Below are 21502 nucleotides of genomic sequence, written 5' to 3' on the forward strand. Positions count from 1 at the left end.
AGATTGCAGCCCAAATGACACCAATAAAAAGAAAATACTTGCTTGGGCCAAGAAACACGTGCAATGGAAATTAGACCGGTAGAAATCTGTCCTTTGAGATTTTTGGTTCCAACCGTCGTGTCTTTGTGAGACACAGAATAGGTGAATTGATGATCTCCTCGTGTGTGGTTCCCACCGTGAAGCATGGAGGAGGAGATGTGATAGTGGTTTACTGGTGACACTGTCAGTGATTTATTTAGAATTCAAGACACACTTAACCAGTATGGCTACCACAGCATTCTGCAGCAATACACCATCTCATCTGGTTTGCGCTTAATGGGATTATCATTTTGTTTTTCAACAAGATAATGACCCAACACACCTCCAGGCTGTGTAAGAGCTATTTGACCAAGAAGGAGAGTGATGGAGTGCTGCATCAGATGACCTGGCATCCACAATCACCTGACCTCAACCCAATTGAGATGGTTTGGTTTGGGATGAGTTGGACTGCAGAGTGAAGGAAAAGCAGCCAACATGTGCTCAGCATATGTGGGAACTCCTTCAAGACTGTTGGAAAAGCATTCCAGGTGAAGCTGTTTGAGAGAATGCCAAGAGTGTGCAAAGCTGTCATGGCAAAGGGTGGTTACTTTGAAGAATCGAATATAGACACTACCGTGTATATTTAATGGGCAAAATAATTAGCCTTTATTTCAAAAGCAAGGACATTTCTAAGTGACCCCAAACCTTTGAATGGTAGTGTATTTTGATTTGTTTAACACTTTTTGGGTTACTACATGATTCCATATGTGTTATTTTATAGTTTATGTCTTCACTATTATTCTACAATGTAGAAAAACCCTTGAATGGGTAGCTGTGTCCTAACCTTTGACTGGTACTGTATGTACAAAAGTATGTGGACACCCCTTCAAATTAGTGGATTTGGCTATTTTAGCCACACAGTTGCTGACAGGTGTATAAAATCGAGCACACACCTCAGTTGCAACACTCACTGCGGAGTTCTAAACTGCCTCTGAAAGCAACGTCAGCACAATAACTGTTTGTCGGGAGATTCATGAAATGGGTTTCCATGACCGTGTAGACACACACAAGCCTAAAATCACCATGCACAATGCCAAGCGCTGGCTGGAGTGATATAAAGCTCGCCGCCATTGGACTCTGGAGCAGTAGAAATGAGTTCTCTGGAGTGATGAATCACACGTCACCATCTGGCAGTCCGGCGGACTAATCTGGGTTTGGCAGAAGCCAGGATAAAGCTACCTGCCCCAGATGACAGGACAATGCTTGTGCCAACTGTAAAGTTTGGTGGAGGAGGAATATTGGTCTGGGGCTGTTTTTCATGGTTCGGGCTAGGCCTCTTAGTTCCAGTGAAGGGAAATCTTAATGCTACAGCATACAATGACATTCTAGACAATTCTATGCGTACAACTTTGTGGCAACAGTTTGGGGAAGACCCTTTCCTGTTTCAGCATGACAATGCACCAGTGCACAAAGCGAAGTCCATACGGAAATGGTTTGTCGAGATTGGTGTGGAAGAACTTGCCTGGCTTGCACAGAGCCCTGACCTCAACCCCATTGAACACCTTTGGGATAAATTAGAACACCAAATGCGAGCCAGGCCTAATTGCCCAACCTCACTAATGCTCTTGTGGCTGAATGGAAGCAAGTCCCCACAGCAATGTTCCAACATCTTGTGGACCACCTTCCCAGAAGAGTGGAGGCTGTTATAGCAGCAAAGGGGGACCAACTCCATATTAATGCCCATGATTTTGGAATGAGAATGATTTTTATTTTACCCCTTTTTCTCCTCAATTTCGTGGTATCCAATTGTTGCTACTATCTTGTCTCATTGCTACAACTCCCGTACGGGCTCGGGAGAGACGAAGGCTGAATGTCATGCGTCCTCCGATACACAACCCAACCAGCCGTACTGCTTCTTAACACAGGGCGCATCCAACCCGGAAGCCAGCCGCACCAATGTGTCGGAGGCTACACCGTGCACCTGGCAACCTTGGCTAGCGCGCACTGCGCCCGGCCCGCCACAGGAGTCGCTGGTGCGCGATGAGACAAGGAGATCCCTACCGACCAATCCCTCCCTAACCCGGACGACGCTAGGCCAATTGTGCGTCGCCCCACGGACCTCCCGGTCGCGGCCGGTTACGGGAATGAGATGTTCAATGGGCAGGTGTCCACATACTTTTGGTCATGTAGTGAATGTGTGTGGAGAACATTTAATCACAGGTAAGACATTTAACAATTTTAGTATAAAATTAGTATACTCTAACTCCATTCACTACTTGTAGCAGTATAGTCCGTTTGTTTGCATTGCTGGTCTTAGCAAGCTTAATGTACCGGTCGGGAAGCCCTACAATATTCTGTTTTTCTAAATAGTGAGAACACTAGCAGGTAATGTTGAAATTAAATTTTTAGACATGTTGAACTTTTCTTAAATATAGTTTTTAATTGACTAAAACAAGCAGACAAGAAAAATGTATTTGAAAAAGGTCATGCTTTTGCTGTGGCCCAATGGGGTAACCTAGGTAACCACAGGTCTTTCCCCACATGCGGAAGGGGCCACAATGTTCTAATGCCGACAGACTATGGCAAAAATGCCCGTCTCTTTGGCAATGGCATGAAGTGACTAGCAGTGGAATGTTAGCTCAAGAGAATGGTAACCAGACTAGGTATCCATAGCCAAGAGGTGACATTCACTGCAATACAGAGAAGTAAAGCTATTCAATTTAACCCTAATCTTTTTGAACAAATTCCACCCAGGAGGATACCTCATTCAAACCCCAAATGTCCTACTTTAAAAAAGTTTGATACAAAACACTCTAGTTTAACACTGATTGGCAAACACCATGTTTATCTGCATACAACACAACTTTAAGTAATTCCCCTCCGGTCTTGTGTGTAATTTAATCCAAGAGTAGAGGCTGATGTCTTGCACGTATGTGTATCTTTGTTGTTATAGCAGCTTCAGCTTAAGACACTCACTTTGCCAGAAGGCTATAGCAGGATTCACTTGAGTGGCGGATCCTTGAAATAGAACAGCTTTAGCACTGCTCAGAGACAGTAGGCTGGCATGCAGCCATGCATGAAGTGTCCCCTTTCTTTGGCACAGTACGATCAGATGTCAGGACACTGGATGCATTTTCTGCTTCATTTTGTCACATATGGGAGAAAATATGAATTAATTAATTACACAAAAGTTGTTTTTATTTTTTATCAAAAAATAATAAGACTTCAAGACGACTGAGTCACAAATAACCCTTTCACCATCAAACGGGCAGCAGGTAGCCTAGTGGTTAGAGAGTTGGGATAGTAACCGAAAAGTCACTGGTTCAAAAATCTGAGCCGACAAGGTGAAACATCTGTCAATGTGCCCTTGAGCAAGGCCTTTAGCATACATTTTCTCTGGGGGCACCATCATTTGCAATCTTCAATGCATTCCTAGTCATTCACCAAACATTTCTGTAGAAAAGCCAACAATATAGGTTTGCACTTAAATGTATTCGTGTTGCACTGTTGCCGGTAGGTGCACTTCATTCAGAAGCCCTGTGCACCAGGTAGGCAAAGTGTTCCCATTTTTATCCTTTTCATTTGTCTTTAGAGACAAACGCCACCTACACGGCAAACCTAGAGATCTGTGGCTAAATCGAGTGTGCCTACTGAGCTGGCCAATCGGAGAGCTCAAATCACCGTGCCTACAGCTTCCAGCAAAGTTTGGTACTATATTACATAAGATTTCATAAAACTTAAAAAAATTATGTCCAGAGAGAGACTGTCAAACAAAAAAAATATTCAGCACTGTCAACACTGTACAAAATCATGTACATGTAGATGTTCGTAATTCGTTCATATTGAGATCTTTAATAATGAACTAGACACTTAAACTAACACGTGGCGCGCGTAAGTGTCGCGGGCACACAGATTTAAGGCGTTCATGGTGAAATATTTCCTAATAAACTTACAAGCAAACTGACATGACGTGTACGTGTCGTGAACGTGGCATCAGTTTGATGCCTTTGAAAAAAACTTGTCTCCATTGACAGTCCATGTTAATTCATTGCGGAATTTTATGGCACTAGGAAGACATTAGGTGTCTTGGTGAGAGGTTTCAGTAGCTTCATGAGGCTTAATTCTGGCATGAATCACCCCCCATAAACTGGAGGAAAGTAAGGCGAGAGGGGGGAGCGTGAGAGGCAGACCCTCTGCTGTACTCTTCCTCCCTCTGCTGAGACTAATGCTGCGTTCAAGACAACTGGGAACTATGAAAAAGACTAGATCCGACTGGGAACGGTCGGTTATCCGGTTGTTGTGAACGGTCGGTTATCCAAGTCGGAATTCCAAGTCAGAAACATGGGCATCTTCCTAGAGCTCCGACTTTCCGGCCTTAAGATCACTGACGTCATGATTTTAACTTGGTTTTTCCCCCGAGTTCTTAGTTGTCTTGAAAGTACCATGACCATCAGATGCAGGTACCATCAGTCCAGTAAAATATACTGAACAAAAATATAAATGTAAAGCGTGTAAAGCGTTGTAAAGCGTTGTAAAGCGTTGGTCCCATGTTTCATGAGCTGAAATAAAAGATCCCAGAAATGTTCCATATCCACAAAAATATTTGTGGACAAATTTGTTTACATCCCTGTGAGTGAGAATTTCTCCTTCTCTAAGATAATCCATCCACCTAACTGGTGTGGCATATCAAGTAGCTGATTAATCAACATGATCATTACACAGGTGCACCTTGTGCTGGGGAAAATAGAAGGCCACTAAAATTAGCAGTTTTGTCACACAAAACAATACCACAGATGTCTCAAGTTTTAGGGAGCATGCAATTGGAAGGCTGACTGCAGCAATGTCCACCAGAACTGTTGCCAGAAGATTGAATGTTAATTTCTCCACCATAAGCCGCCTCCAATGTGGTTTTAGAGAATTTGTCAGTAGGTCCAACCAGCCTCACAACCGCAGACCTCACAACTGCAGAACCCGGACTTCCACATCTGACTTCTTCACCAGTGGGATTGTCTGAGACGAGCCACCCGGACAGCTGATGAAACTGAGGACTATTTATGTCTGTAATAAAGCCCTTTTGTGGGGAAAAAACTATTTCTGATTGGCTGGGCCTGGCTCTTCACCCATGGCTGCACCCCTGTCCAGTCATGTGAAATCCATAGATTAGGTCCTAATGAATTTATTTAAAATTGACAGATTTTCTTATATGAACTGTAACTCAGTAAAATCGTAGATATATATATTTTGTTCAGTATAAAAAAGCTAATTATTTGCATATTATTTCAATTTATGCTCAACTTTGACATGCAAGTGCTACACCAACTGATCTATTTTTTTTAAATCAAAGCTTGAGTTTGGTCTGAGAAGAGCTGTATTTTCAGGCCTGGCATGTAGCCAGTATGCTACGATAATGTAGTAGGCCGACTACGCAAACCTCATTCCTATAGAACTGTTTTTATTAGGTCAATGTTACATTTTTTAAGAAACGTTTGAAAAAAATCTGAGCAGTAAATCTTGGCTTGCATTTTGACTGTGAAAGTGGTTGGTGGCCACTTCTAGAAAGCAACACATTTCACTGCACCCATCTGGTGTATTTGACAATAAAACACAAAAATATATATTTTTACAAATAATAATAAAAAAAAACAGGAGGACCTGTCCCAGGGTGGAATCAAGCCATCGACATTGCGGTCAGGAAACTGACGCGGCATGCTACCAACTACTCCAAGTAAGTCACTTGGGGAAGTCAGTATACTTGCTTACCAGTGCCAGGATCACGACACTGCTCCCTCCTTTTTAAGATACAATATTAGGTTTCATGCAACCATGTGACTGTGAAGCCACCCAAACATTCACTATCAGGGATGCCACCTCTTAACTGCCGGTCCTTTCACTTCTGACGTCATAGTAATGAAACAAGAGGGAGAGTGAGCTTTCCAAGGGTGGAATCGAACCCTAACGTTGCAGTCCTGAGACCTACACACTACCAACGACTCCAAGAAAGCATGCTCCCTTGGAGGAGGGGTCAGTAAATGTACTTATCAACGTCAAGGGTCACTACAATATTAGGTTTCATGTAACCATGTGACTGTGAAGCCACCAAAACATTTACCTCTGCCAGAGAACATAGACATCTGGACTCCACTAGACTCCACTAGCCATACCCTGCTACATAAAGTAAGTAACTGAAATTCCAAGTCCATTTTTTTTCTCAGAGAAGCATTGAGGAAAATTGGAATTGAATGAATTGAAATAGAATTGGCTCCAATCTTGAAAATGGTACGTGTTTCACTCGACCAACGGTTGGGCATTTAACCCTCATTAAAAATTGTTATGAAACCGGGTAAATGGAAATGGAATTGATCCCAATAGAACAGGGATGAGCAACTGGAACTCAGCCGAATTCACTAATTTTAAGGGATGTCCACACACTTTTAGCACATACTTTTAGTGTATATTATAGTATATAAACGGTTTTGTGGACAGAATACCCCTAGTTCTACACTCTTAGAATTAAGGGTGACCTGAGGAACCCTGGGGATATTTGCTCGTTTGGCTAGTTGAGACTTCTTTGAGGAAACTTTCATGTTTCAATGGAGCAAAGGGTTCCTGGAGGAACCTTTTTGCTGGCACGTGCATATTGAATAATACAACATTGACCATCAAGCCCATTATATTATGACTGTAGCCTCCAGTTTTAATTACGAAAAGTTTTTTGTGAACATAGATTTTTTTATTGGCTTCTATGAGGCTTATAGAGATGTATGAGTTCCTCAAAACCTATGCAAATCCCAATGTTGGAAAAGTTACCACTTTATTTCTATATGTAATCAGAAATGTTAATATTATTACTATAATATTAGATGATGTAATATGCATAAATATTAAAGGAAAATGTATATTTGCAGTGTACCAACTAAACATGATGAACAGGAATGACATTTACTTTCACGGATGGCCAAAAATAACGATCTGAAAGTCACGCCTCCAATCATCTGATAGGCTGCCGCCGCTACAATATGTTAATGTGAGCCCCTCCCATCAGAAAAAGGTTCCAGTTTGAACATTTACATAGGGGTTCCTCTAAGAATCTTTTCCTCTAAGAATCTGAAAAGGTTCCCCCATAGTGCCAATCTTTTGAACCCCAAAAGGGTCTTCGAGGCTCCTTCACATCTAGATCGTAGACTAAAAAGCACAGTGAAGTGATCAGTGAGCTACACATATACAAACAGCATGAAGTCATGGCCAACAACGCATTTCCAAACAGCATTTCCAAACACCACGGAGCATCCCATAGAATGGATTAGTTCATATCAACAAGCCAAAAATGTACAATAACGTAGGTGGACTATTACTTGTAATGCAATTGAAGAAAAGTTAACAATGTAGACTTTTCAAAAGAATGGCTACTGCATGTTCAACAAAATAAACTGAACCCATGACAAGTTATCTGCTGCAGCAGTCCAGAGGTAACCGCGGACAAAACCCACATTTACATTTAAATGGAGGTTAATGACAACAAGCAATTTTCATTCATCACAAGACGTTAGGAGTACAATGGTTCAGTCCCCAACACGAACAACTGTTCGAGCAAGTCCTTAATGCACTGCTAAGAATGAGTATTTGAGTATTTTGTTTTGAGTTAGCTGAGAAACTTTGTCAAGTTTGAAAGTCACTACATATTTGTGGAACAAACCATTGGCACAAATGCCTCTCTTTTCTGCAATTTATGGATTACAAGTAGGCACATACAAATACACACTTCATTGAACCAAAATGTATGCAAATCCCCTAAACTCATTAAGCGCCAAGTAAATGCAGAATTCTCTTCGTCACAGCCATCTTAAGATTCAATGTGATATTCACATGTTCTACTAGCCAACAACACGACACGGCACCGTATTCAGTAATACTTGTAGAGGTACCATATTCAGCAACATGAACAGATTTAGATTATCTTTATTGTCCTACTGCAGGGACATTTGGTTGCAGCAGTTCAAAAACCTAAAAAAAACAAACACACAAATCAGAGACAACAAAACAGGGTAAACACAGCATTAGAATTGTGTGGCGTGTTTCCCTGTTTTGCTGCTTTTAAGTGTAATTCATTTAAATTCAGATATATTATCATATCATAAAATATAAAATTGGCCTACCGGTATATGCAACTTACTGTAGAATAGTGAACTGTATTCCAACAATCAAAATGTTTAAAACTAAAAGTAGCACACTTGACTAACTTACAGTTTAGTCAAACTTTGCTGGTCTCCATGGACATTCTGAGTGCTGCTGGTCCCTTGAAGCAGTGTGCTGTGGGAGCACCAGATGCCCCTGCAACCAAACAGCAAGCCTAATCCTCCGACAATCCGCCTGTTCAACTCCAATACAGACAATGACATTGCACCCTGGGCAGCACACACACTCCGGCAGCTGATTTCTAATGCAGCCCTGCCTCTCAGAATGTGTTTAACGCTGACACACTGACAAGCAATCCCCTCCACAACCTCACTCATACACCCCCACCCAGTGTATACATATGGGTGTCCCCAGATTTCATAGACAGTTGAATCAACACGTGAATCTACTGGCAGGCCCTGGCAGTGACATTCTTTGGCATGGGGAGGAGGTATGGGGGGCCCCTACCAGCCCTCATTCCTCTCTGTCCCTCTCTGTCTCAGCGTGCTGAGCTGTCTGAGGGATGGGGGGGAGGTTAAGAGCACACTCACGCGTGAAGGGCACACTTGAGCCTGTGAGGACAGCTCAACAGGATATCACTTTAAGTGGTCACATATCACCGGGGTGGAGGGCCACTGGCTTTCGCACACAGGGACAAAACGGGGACAGAAAACAATCCCAAACTGAGGCCATCAGGATAGTCCCTACTCCAGGAGGATACATGCACTATGTAATCTAAACTCAAGAGCTTGAAACTCAACCACAAGCCTGCTGGGGTAGGCCTGATAAAGCAAGGGTGATTTAATAGCCTTTCTGAGATGGCTACAAAATACCGCCTTGGGGAATCACATGTCAAACACGTCCATAGACTTGCTTAAGTCTCAGAGGAGTGTAGCATGTGAATATTCTGACCTGTAGGGTGTCTACCCACACAGCCCAGAGTAGATGAAAACGCACTCTGAAGATGAAATCTCACTTCCTTATGTTATAAAATACATATGGTAACACTTTACTTAACACCGAGCATCAGAACACGGTGTAACACGGACAGAATCATGTCAAAACAGTTGACATAACCTGTTATAATATGGTCATTACACATTTAGACCTGTTGTGACATATATTGCGTTATTTTATGGCTGGTTATGACATCTACAGTGCATAGTGTAAAAACCTGAGAGAGAGAGAGAGAGAGAGAGAGAGAGAGAGAGAGAGAGAGAGAGAGAGAGAGAGAGAGAGAGAGAGAGAGAGAGAGAGAGAGAGAGAGAGAGAGAGAGAGAGAGAGAGAGAGAGAGAGAGAGAGAGAGAGAGAGAGAGAGAGAGATCCCTTTTTCAGGACCCTGTCTTTCAAAGATAATTCGTAAAACTCCAAATAACTTCACAGATTTAAACACTGTTTCCCATGCTTGTTCCATGAACCAAAATCAATTAATGAACATGCACCTGTGGAACAGTCGTTAAGACACTAACAGCTTACAGAAGGTAGGCAATTAAGGACACAATTATGAAAACTTAGGACACTAAAGAGAACTTTCTACTGACTCTGAAAAACACCACAAGAAAGAAGACCAGGGTTCCTGCTCAGCTGCGTGAACGTGCCTCAGGCATGCTGCAAGAAGGCATGAGGACAGCAGATGTGGCCAGGGCAACACATTTCAATTTCTGTGCTGGGAGACGCCTAAGACAGCGCTACAGGACGGACAGCTGATCATCCTCGCAGTGGCAGACCACGTGTAACAACATCTGCACAGGATCGGTACATCCAAACATCACACCTGCTGGACATGTACAGGATGGCAACAACAACTGACCGAGTTACACCAGGAACGCACAATCCCTCCATCAGTACTGAGACAGTCCGCAATAGGCTGAGAGAGGCTGGACTGAGGGCTTGTAGGCCTGTTGTAAGATAGGTCCTCACCAGACATCACCAGCAACAACGTCGGCTATGGGCACAAATCCATCGTCGCTGGACCTGACAGGGCTGGCAAAAAGTGCTCTTCACTGACGAGTCAGGGTTTTGTATCACGAGGGGTGATGGTCGGATTCGCGTTTATCGCCGAAGGAATGAGCGTTACACCGAGGCCTGTACTCTGGAGCGGGATCGATTTGGAGGTGGAGGGTCCATCATGGTCTGGGGCGGTGTGTCACAGCATCATCGGACTGAGCTTGCCATTGCAGGCAATCTCAATGCTGTGCGTTACAGGGAAGACATCCTACTCCCTCATGTGATACCCTTCCTGCAGGCTCATCCTGACATGACCCTGCAGCATGACAATGCCACCAGCCATACTGCTCATTCTGTGCGTGATTTCCTGCTAGACAGGAATGTCACTGCTCTGCCATGGCCAGCGAAGAGCCCGGATCTCTATCCCATTGAGCACGTCTGGGACCTGTTGGATCGGAGGGTGAGGGCTAGGGGCAATCCCCCCAGAAATGTCCGGGAACTTGCAGGTGCCTTGGTGGAAGTGTGGGGTAACATCTCACAACAAGAACTGGCAAATCTGGTGCAGTCCATGAGGTGGAGATACACTGCAGTGCTTAATGCAGCTGGTGGCCACACCAGATACTGACTGTTACTGATGATTTTGACCCCACCTTTGTTCAGGGACTCATTATTCTATTTCTGTTAGTCACAGGTCTGTGTAACTTGTTCAGTTTATGTCTCAGTTGTTGAATCGTGTTATGTTCATACAAGTATTTACAGATGTTACGTTGTTTGAAAATAAACACAGTTGACAGTGAGGAGACGTTTCTTTATATGCTGAGTTTATAGACACAGTACCAGTCAAAAGTTTGAACACTCATTCAAGGGTTTTTCTTATTTTTTTCTATATTGTAGAATAATAGTGAAGACATCAAAACTATGAATAACACATATGGAATCATGAATTAAGCAACAAAAAGTGTTAAAACATATTTTGATTTGTTTATATTTGAGATTTTTCAAAGTAGTCACCCTTTGCCTCGACAGTTTTGCACACGCTTGGCATTCTCTCAACCAGCTTCACCTGGAATGAAGGAGTTCACACATATGCTGAGCACTTGTTGGCTGCTTTTCCTTCACTCTGTGGTCCAACTCATCCTAAATCATCTCAATTGGGTTGAGCTCGGATGATTGTGGAGGCCAGGTCATCTGATGTAGCACTCCATCACTCTTCTTCTTGGTAAAACAGTCCTTACACAGCCTGGAGGCGTGTTGGGTCATTGTCCTGTTGAAAAACAAATGATAGTGGGACTAAGCACAAACCAGATGGGCTGGTGTATCGCTGCAGAATGCTGTGGCGGCCATGCTGGTTAAGTGTGTCTTAAATTCTAAATAAATCACAGATAGTGTCACCAGCAAAGCACCCCCACACCTCCTCCTCCATGCTTCACGGTGACAGTGGTGGAAAAAGTAGTCAATTTGTCATACTTGAGTAAAGATAATTTAATAGAAAATTACTCGAACACTCAGTGAGTCTGCCAGATCAGAGGCAGTAGGGATGACCAGGGAGGTTCTCTTGATCAGTGTGTGAATTGGACCATTTTCCCGTCAAAATGTAAAGAGTGCTTTTGGGTGTCAGGGAAAATGTATGGAGTAAAAAGTACATCACTTTCTTTAGGGATGTAGTGAAGTAAAAGTAAAAGTTGGCAAAAATATAAATAGCAAAGTACAGATAACTCAAAAAAGCGACTTATAAGTAGTAGTTTAAAGTATTTTTACTTAAAGTACTTTACACAACTGAAAGGTGAGAACCACACATGCGGAGATCATCCATTCACCTGGTTGGAACCAAAAATCTAAAATTTGGACTCAGACCAAAGGACAGATTTCCACCAGTTTAATGTCCATTGCTCGTGTTTCTTCCTCTTATTCGTGTCCTTTAGTAGTGGTTTCTTTGCAGCAATTCGACCATGAAAGCCTGATTCATGCAGTATCCTCTGAACAGTTGAGGTTGAGATGTGTTTGTTACTTGAACTCTGTGAAGCATTTATTTGGGCTGCAATTTCTGAGGCTGGTAACTCTAATGAACTGATCCTTTGCAGCAGAGGTAACTCTGGGACTTCCTTTCCTGTGGCGGTCCTCATGAGAGCCAGTTTCATCATAGCACTTGATGGTTTTTGCGACTGCACTTGAAGAACCTTTGAAAGTTCTTCAAATGTTCCGGATTGACTGGCTTTCATGTCTTAAAGTAATGATGGAATGTCGTTTCTCTTTGCTTATTTGAGCTGTTCTTGCCATAATATGGACTTGGTATTTTACAAAATAGGGCTATCTTCTATTTACCATCCCTACCGTGTCACAACACAACTGATTGGCTCAAATCAAATGACATTTTACTTGTCACATACACATGGTTAGCAGATGTTAATGCGAGTGTAGCGAAATGCTTGTGCTTCCAGTTACGACCATGCAGTAATATCTAACAAGTAATCTAACCTAACAATTTCACAACAACTACCTTATACACACAAGTGTAAAGGAATGAATAAGAATATGTACATAACAATATATGAATGACCGATGGCCGAACGGCATAGGCAAGATGCAGTAGATGGTATAGAGTACAGTATATACATATGAGATGAAAGTCGTATTCCTGGTCGTAATATTGGTGAGTTGACGCTGCTCTTATATCCAATAGTTCCTCCCGACTGTATGTAATAAAACCTAAGATTTCCTGGGGTAACAATGTAATAAATAACGCATAAAAAAACTAAATACTGCATAGTTTCCTAGGAACGCGAAGCAAGGCGGCCATCTCTGTCGGCGCCGGAAGTCGCATTAAGGAAATAAATTCCACAAATTATGAAGGCACACCTGTTAATTGAAATGCATTCCAGGTGACTACCTCATGAAGTTGGTTGAGAGAATGCCAAGACTGTGCAAAGCTGTCAGCTGTTTTGACATGATGACATGTTATGACCGTGTCATAGCGTGTTATGACACTGCCTGTCAAGTAAAATGTTGCCAATACATTTTACCAAGAGCAATATGATTATTTACATTCTTAATCGTTCAGTCAGGTCTTTCTCTAACATACCATTAACATTATATCCACAAAAACTGATTTCGTAACCTAATACATCTGATTATAAGGGGCGGCAGGGTAGCCTAGTGGTTAGAGCGTTGGACTAGTAACCGGAAGGTTGCAAGCAAGTTCAAACCCCCGAGCTGACAAGGTAGAAATCTGTCGTTCTGCCACTGAACAGGCAGTGTTCCTAGGCCGTCATTGAAAATAAGAATTTGTTCTTAACTGGTTAAATAAAGGTAAAAAAATATATTAAAAAAATAAGCACTGAGCACTGACTGATTTTACATGTTGTGGTGGTCGTCTGCAAAGTTGTTTCCGCGGGTCACAAAAAGCTAAATTAGCATGGCACAAGCTGAATTGAAATGTTAAAGGCTTTGAAAATAAAAAGATTGCGGTACGCTCGGTACTCCGTTGACATTTCACAGAGATACAGTGCCTTCAGAATGTATTAGCATACACCTCTTGACTTTTTCCACATTTTGTTGTGTTACATCTTGAATTTCAAATGGATAAAATAGAGATTTTGTGTCACAAAGACCAGGGAGGTTTTCCAATGCCCCCAAAAATAAACACGTTACTCACCAGGGAGAAGGGACATAGTGGAGTGAAGGTTGGATCTAACTATTGAAGACAAGATAAATAGAGTGCAATTAAAAGTGCAACTATGCTGTAATGGAAAGTATTATGTGGAACGTTTATTAATGCAAGCACGCTGAGTGCAAGATAAATAGTGTAACGTGTTGAGTCTAAACGAGGAGTCTGTATGTATATCTACCCAACCAAGCATAACGTAAAGGTATATGCACGAGTAACCTTAAAACACTGACGCTATCCCATCCCTGACCTGCTGAACGCCTCAAATTGTTACGCCGATTTGTTGACAGGAAATGCTACATTCACACGTGCATGATGGTACGTAGAACCCAACCACACATGACGGAATGCAATTTGTAAGACGTGAAACGCTTGCTGCTTCGAAGCCAGTCGTGCATGCGGTAAACGAGCGATAGGGACACACGACAAACAGTGTCGGGCCCAATAGCCAGATGTAATATGAATTACCACCACATGCATGAGTGCCATTGGAAACTCGGCAACTAAACTAGGGATTGATAGCTATGTAAGGAGCCACTGCTGAGAAGAGGTCAAAAAGATTAGGTCTAACGTGAGGTGTAGCAGAGCATAACCAGCAACCTAGTTGCTGGAAAGTGATGGTGAAATTATACCTAATGTAGCTGCCGTGGTTACGGCTTCAGATTAAGGGGAAGATAGCACCTTTATTTTCCTCATCAATCTACACACAATACACAATAAAGCAAAAAACTGAAAGATCACATTTACATAAGTATTCAGACCCTTTACTCAGTTCTTTATTGAAGCACCTTTGGCAGCGATTACAGCCTCAAGTCTTCTTGGATATGATGCTACAAGCTTGGCACACCTGTATTTGGGGAGTTTCTCCCATTCTTCTCTGCAGATCCTCTCAAGCTGCGTCAAGTTTGATGGGGAGTTGCTGCACAGCTATTTTGAGACTTGTCCCGAAGCCACTCCTGCGTTGTCTTGGCTGTGTGCTTAGGGTCGTTGTCCTGTTGGAAGGTGAACCTTCGCCCCAGTCTGAGGTCCTGAGTCCTGAGAGCAGGTTTTCATCAAGGATCTCTGTACTTTGCTCCGTTCCTCTTTCCCTCGATCCTGACCAGTCTCCCAGTCCCTGCTGGTAAAAACAACCTCACAGCATGTTGTTGCCACCACTATGCTTCACCGTAGGGATGGTGCCAGGTTTCCTCCAGATGTGACGCTGGGCATTCAGGCCAAAGAGTTTCATATTGGTGTTATCAGACCAGAGAATATTGTTTCACATGGTCTGAGAGTCCTTTAGGTGCCTTTTGGCAAACTCCAAGCGGGCTGTTGTGCCTTTTACTGAGGAGTGGCTTCCGTCTGGCCACTCTACCATAAAGGCCTGATTGGTGGAGTGCTGCAGAGATGGATGTACTTCTAGAAGGTCAGAGTGACCATCGGGTTCTGGGTCACCTCCCTGACCAAGGCTCTTCTCCCCCTTTTTGCTCAGCTTGGCCGGGTGGGCAGCTCTAAGCAGATTCTTGGTGGTTCCAAACGTCTACCATTTACGAATGATGGAGGCCAATGTGTTCTTGGAGACCTTCAATTTCTGCAGAAATCTTTTGGTACCATTCCCCAGATCTGCGCCTCAACACAATCCTGTCTTGGAGCTCTAAGGACAATTCCTTTGACCCCATGAATGGGTGTTTGCTCTGACATGCACTGTCAACTGTGGGACCTTATATAGACAGGTGTGTGTGCCTTTCCAAATGATGTCCAATCAATTGAATTTACCCCAGGTGAACTCCAATCAAGTTGTAGAAATAATCTCAAGGATGATTAATGGAAACAGGACGCAATTTCAAGTCTCATAGCAAAGGGTCTGAATACTTACGTAAATAAGGTATGTTTTTTATTTTTAATACATTTGCAAAAATATCTAAACCTGTTTTTGCGTTGTCATTATGGGTTATTGTGTGTAGATTGAGGGGAACAAATATTTGAATACATTTTAGAATAAGGCTGTAACGTAACAAAATGTGGAAAAAGTCAAGAGGCCTGAATACTTTCCGAATGCACTGTACTGACAACACTCATTCAATTTGACATCAGCAGATAGGCCATGAATCTTTCCATTTTACTGTCTTCATCACAGTCTTTGTTACACTCACAAGTCTCCATATCTGTTTTCTTCAGCTAGGACCCTTTTACTCTTCCCCATAGGAAAACCCTCTCAATCACTACTGCTAATACACACGGATCACTCTCAATGCTCTGCTTTTACCTCTATTGTAAGGTTTAAAAACTAACAATACAATAGGGGTAAAAAGCTGAAAATTGAGAGTGATCCGTGTGTATATCCAGGAAAGATTCAAATTTGACAACAGCAGATTGACCATTAGTGTTGAAAGTATGTGAATGGTAATATGTTATTAGTGGCTTTCAGACAGCACTCTGATAATGCAATATCTTCTTCATTTGAATAGCTAAGGTTTCAATACAAGGTCACATGACAAACAGAGGGATTGAGCCTTGGGACTGATATTAAATCAAAGGCTACCATCTGGTGTTTGGGTTAAAGGTAAGCTTCCTGTGGACCCATTGTCACACCCCGATTTGTTTCACCTGTCCTTGTGCTTGTCTCCACCCCCTCCATTTGTCGCTTATTTTCCCCGTGTATTTATCCCTGTGTTTCCTGTCTCTCTGTGCCAGTTCGTCAAGTCAACAAGCGTTTTTGTTTTTCAGCTCCTGCTTTTCCGGTCTCTCTTTTCTCGCCCTTCTGGTTTTGACCCTTGCCTGTACTGACTCTGAGCCCGCCTGCCTGACCACTCTGCCTGCCCCTGACCTCGAGCCTGCCTATCGTCTGGTACTGTGTGGACTCTGACCGGGTGTATGAACTCTCGCCTGTACCCGACCTGCCTTTTGCCATAATAAATACCAGAGCTCAACCACCTGCCTCCTGTGTCTTAATTTTGGGTCTCGCCTTGTGCCCTTATACCAATAGATAAGCCGCCAGTGAAAGTGAGTGGTATTCAGGCTGTAAGGGACACAATGGTAAAATTTGGAACGGAGGTATGAATAATTGAATAAGTTTTTGATGATTTCCAATATTTTTTTCTCTATTCAATAGTATGAATAACACCAGTAATCTGTTTCCATTACATGGAACACTGTCCAAAACTAAAATAGATGCAAATAAATATTTTTAGTACCAGGGCTGTAAAATAAATATTAGAAAGAGCTGATAAGCCAGCACCAACTTTTTGAAGGCCCAAGCAGATTTGTTAAACAACAGGTTTCATATTTTGACCAATCCCAGGGACAGAAAGTGTCGAACAGAAGCCATAAGTCAATGCAACAGGTGTAGATAATAAGATTACAAGAACGGGGCTCTGAGATTGTTTACTTCAGAAGGTGCCTACTCCGCTGTACCACCTGATGATGTGTCTCCAGTATGATTATGTTGTTATATCAATGCGTCTTGCACAAAATGCAGTAAGCTCGATTGAGAAAGGGAGGGTGGTACATATCGGCACCGTAGTACCGAATATTGCATTATTATTTTTTATTTTTTTTAAATGTTTACCCCTTTTTCTCCCCAATTTCGTAGTATCCAATTGTTGTAGTAGCTACTATCTTGTCTCATCGCTACAACTCCCGTACGGGCTCGGGAGAGACAAAGGTTGAAAGTCATGCGTCCTCCGATACACAACACAACCAAGCCGCACTGCTTCTTAACACAGCACGCATCCAACCCGGAAGCCAGCCGCACCAATGCGCCGGAGGAAACACCGTGCACCTGGCCACCTTGGTTAGCGCACACTGCGCCCAGCCCGCCACAGGAGTCGCTGGTGCGCGATGAGACAAGGACACCCCTACCAACCAAGCCCTCCCTAACCCGGGTGACACTAGGGCCAATTGTGCGTCGCCCCACGGGCCTCCCGGTCGCGAACCCAGGAACTCTGATGGCACAGCTGGCGCTGCAGTACAGCGCCAGCTCCTCCTACAACCCAGGACCTCCTACAACCCAGTAGGGACACTCTGCTTACCCCGGGACCTCCTACAACCCAGTAGTACAACCCACTTTGAGAAAGAGACGGGTGAACGTGCCAGTAACCTCTCTGCTCCAACGAGGCCCGGCTTCCACAGGGGGAAGCCCAGAAGTAGAAAAAAAGGTAATATACATGATTGGGTTTCCCCCGGGTAAAACACTTTCTTACAATTAGCTAGTAATGTCTCTGTAATGAAGAATGTATCAGATTGTTGGGGTTGTGGATTGTCAAAAGACTATGCCATTACTAGCTACACACCTCGGTGCTTATGAAATATTGATGTGGACCAAAGCAGGTAACCTTAAAAGACAGAGAGCTTGATTGGATGGAGGATAAGGTGTTTTATATGAGGATCATTTTTTATTATTATTATTTTTTTTAAATCCCACCTCTCTGCCCAAGCAACCTATCACCCTGGCCTACTCTCCCCCAGGTTATTTGTGTTATATAGCAAATGGAACCAGTCTCCAGTTGAGGGAAAGTCATTGTAAGTATGACTTTTTTTTATCTACAATAACATAACCCTGCCCTGACTGTTGAGAAATGGAACATTCCACCCTAACATGTCATTTGGGAATACGTTATAAACTCAAGAATGTCAGTGAATACGCCAAACCTACTTCCTCAGTAAATGGAACTATGTATGTGTGTGTGTGTGTGTGTGTGTGTGGGGGGGGGGGAAGCGTACTATCATCTGTCTACAAATTGGTCAGGGTCCTGCTATGCTGCCTGTTGTTCCTGCTCTGTGTGCTACCCCAGTATACCCAACTCACCACCTCTCCCACTTGTATAGGAGGACCATTGTAGCTGGCCCTGCAAAAGCTTTTTCTCTGCATTAATTCCCAATTATGACTTAACAATTGTGTTCTATTCCATTAGAGAACTAGCCAATTAAGTAGAAAGAATGGGTAATGCTACTGTTCCTGCTATGGAATAATTAACTGCTGAACGTGTGGCTACGTACCATGGTTCTACAAAATAGATTGGCTTTGGATATTCTCCTAGAGGATAAGGGAGGGGAGGGGTTTATGCGGTGGTGGGGGCAGAATTTTGTACCTACATTCCGGATTTCTCCATTGTGGTAGCTGAGTCTGTTGCCACTGTAAGACAGGTGGTAGCTACTGTAAACAAGTGAGATAACAAGTGGGATTGGAAAATGTTTGCATGGGTGAAAACGAGGCAACATTGGAACTCTCATGTTGCAAGGTCTCCTAGCCTTGGTTGGAGTCCTTGTGCTATCATTCTGCCTGTTCTCATGCCTGACAACCTTGGTGAGCAGTATCTCTTCCCCGCCAGATGGTCATGACCACAGAAGTAAACTTAAATGACCTGACGGATCTCGCCAGATTCACCCTTTATTGGGGATCCAAATTGCCCTATTGGAGAGGATAGTGCCTACTGCCATCGAAATGACCCCGATTCCCTTGAACCTTCCTTTTCCCTGGATTGTTATTATTAAATGACCTTTTTAGGAGTTAATTCACACCACCGCTGCGTGTAAAATGTCAATTTCCCAGAAAACAATGTTTTCAATTCTGTCTGACAACAGCTCAGACATGTCATGTATGGAGACGCTTATGGTTTCCATGGCATCAAAGTGGGAATTGTGGTGGCGGAATTTGGGGTTGTGGAAAATTCGATCCAAAGATTAGGGCAGAGACTATTTATTTGTATAATAGCGAAATATTTAATACAAGTGGCTATAGGACAGATCTAAATCTGATTTCAGAGGGAAGAACTCCAAGAGTGAATGGTTACATGTCTCTTATATAGTGGGAGGTGATAATACACTCATATCGTTTACACAAGTTATTTTATACAAGCAACAGTTCCGGGTGACAATGGCCTTGCGTTAGGGTGCAGACATACCAGGAGTCTATGAAAGGTATAAATCACAGTCCAACACAGAACATATCTCTTGAAGTTACAACAGTTCAGGAGGAAGCATAGGAAGAAGGAAGCACAGGAGGAAGCAATTTGTGTTCCTGTAATAGATCAATGGATGGATGTGCCATGAGTGTTTCTCTGATTCAGACGGGTTGGGTTAAACGCGGAAGACATTTCGGTTGAATGCATTTAGTTGTGCAACTGACTAGATATCCCATTTCCCCTTCCCCTTCATATTCAAATGCTAATATGCGCTTAAGGCACTATTTATAGCTCTGTTAAATTGACTTTTTGTTTGTTTTAATGCATTTTTGCCTACTGTATGTACAGTGCATTCGGAAAGTATTCAGGCCTCTTGACTTTTTCCTTATTTTGTTACGTTACACTCTTATTCTAAAATGTATTAAATTATTTGTTTTCCTCAATCTACACACAATACCCATACTGACAAAGCGATAACAGGTTTTTAGAAAAGTTTGCAAATATATTACAAATAAAAAACAGATACCTTATTTACATAAGAATTCAGACCCTTTGCTATGAGACTTGAAAATGACCTCAGGTGCATCCTGTTTCCATTGAGCATCCTTGAGTATTGCAAGTCCCCAAGAACACAGTGGCCTCCATCATTGTTAAATGGAAGAAGTTAGGAACCACCAACACACTTCCTAGGGCTGGCCACCCGGCCAAACTGAGTAAAAAGGCCTTGGTCAGAAACCCATGGTCACTCTGACAAAGCTTCAGAGTTCCTCTGTGTAGACAAGAGAACCTTCCAGAAGTACAACCATCTCTGCAGCACTCCACCAATCAGGCCTTCATGGTAGAGTGGCCAGACAGAAGCCACTCCTAAGTAAAAGGCACATGACTGCCCGCCTGGAGTTTGCCAAAAGTCACCTAAAGACTCTCAGAGACCATGAGAAACAATATTCTCTGGTGGTGTGATGAAACTAAGATTGAACGGAGTAAAGTACAGAGAGATCCTTGATGAAAACCTGCTCCAGAGCGCTCAGGACCTCAGACTGGGTGAAGGATCACCTTCCAAAAGGACAACGACCCAAAGCACACAGCCAAGACAACGCAGGAGTGGCTTCGGGACAAGTCTCTGAATGTCCTTGAGTGGCCCAGCCAGAGCCCGGACTTGAACCCGATCAAACATCTCTGGAGAGACCTGAAAATAAATGTGCAGCGATGCTCCCCATCCAACCTGACAGAGCTTGAGAGGATCTGCAAAGACGAATGGGAGAAACTCCCCAAATACAGGTGTGCCAAGCTTGAAGTGTCAAAGGTGCTTCAAAAAAGTACTGAGTAAAGGGTCTGAATAGTTATCTAAATGTGATTTTTCAGTTTATTTTTAATACATTTGTACAAATAAAAATGCTTTTGTTTTGTCATTATCGGGTATTGTGTGTAGATCGATGAGGGGGGGGGAATAAAATGTCATCAATTTTCAAATAGGTCTGAAACCGAACAAAATGTGGGTAAAGTCAAGGAGTCTGAATACTTTCCGAATGCACTGCATGTACTGTATTTGTTTTCCTTTCGTTCAACTACTGTTGCACATAAATCATAATATATTTGTACTATTAATACATAATAAACATTTTTGGTTCAAGCTGGCTGGGCTGAAGCGCATTCTAGTATGCTTTCATTCCATCACAATTTATTTGAAATACAAGTGTTACTTTTTGGGGATTGTGAAAAGTGCTTTATGAATGAAATAGTCCTTAGTAGAACGACCTTCAAACGTAATATATTACACTTGTTCTCAGTGTAACAATGTTTCGACTCGACCCAAATGTA

The 21502-nt window shown here is 42.8% G+C and overlaps 1 protein-coding gene across 1 annotated transcript in view; it reads right to left on the reverse strand.

Moving 5' to 3' along the window:
• LOC139422477 (disks large homolog 2-like) overlaps window positions 1-8394 on the reverse strand; it is a 289501-nt gene extending 281107 nt beyond the window's left edge. Inside the window, exon 1 of the mRNA XM_071173643.1 lies at window positions 8260-8394. The gene's annotated coding sequence lies outside the window, so the exon portion shown is untranslated. The remainder of the gene's footprint in view (window positions 1-8259) is intronic.
• Between the last annotated feature and the right edge of the window lie 13108 nt (window positions 8395-21502).

The sequence above is a fragment of the Oncorhynchus clarkii genome, chromosome 12, assembly GCF_045791955.1.
Source record: "Oncorhynchus clarkii lewisi isolate Uvic-CL-2024 chromosome 12, UVic_Ocla_1.0, whole genome shotgun sequence".
Lineage (NCBI taxonomy): Eukaryota > Metazoa > Chordata > Actinopteri > Salmoniformes > Salmonidae > Oncorhynchus > Oncorhynchus clarkii.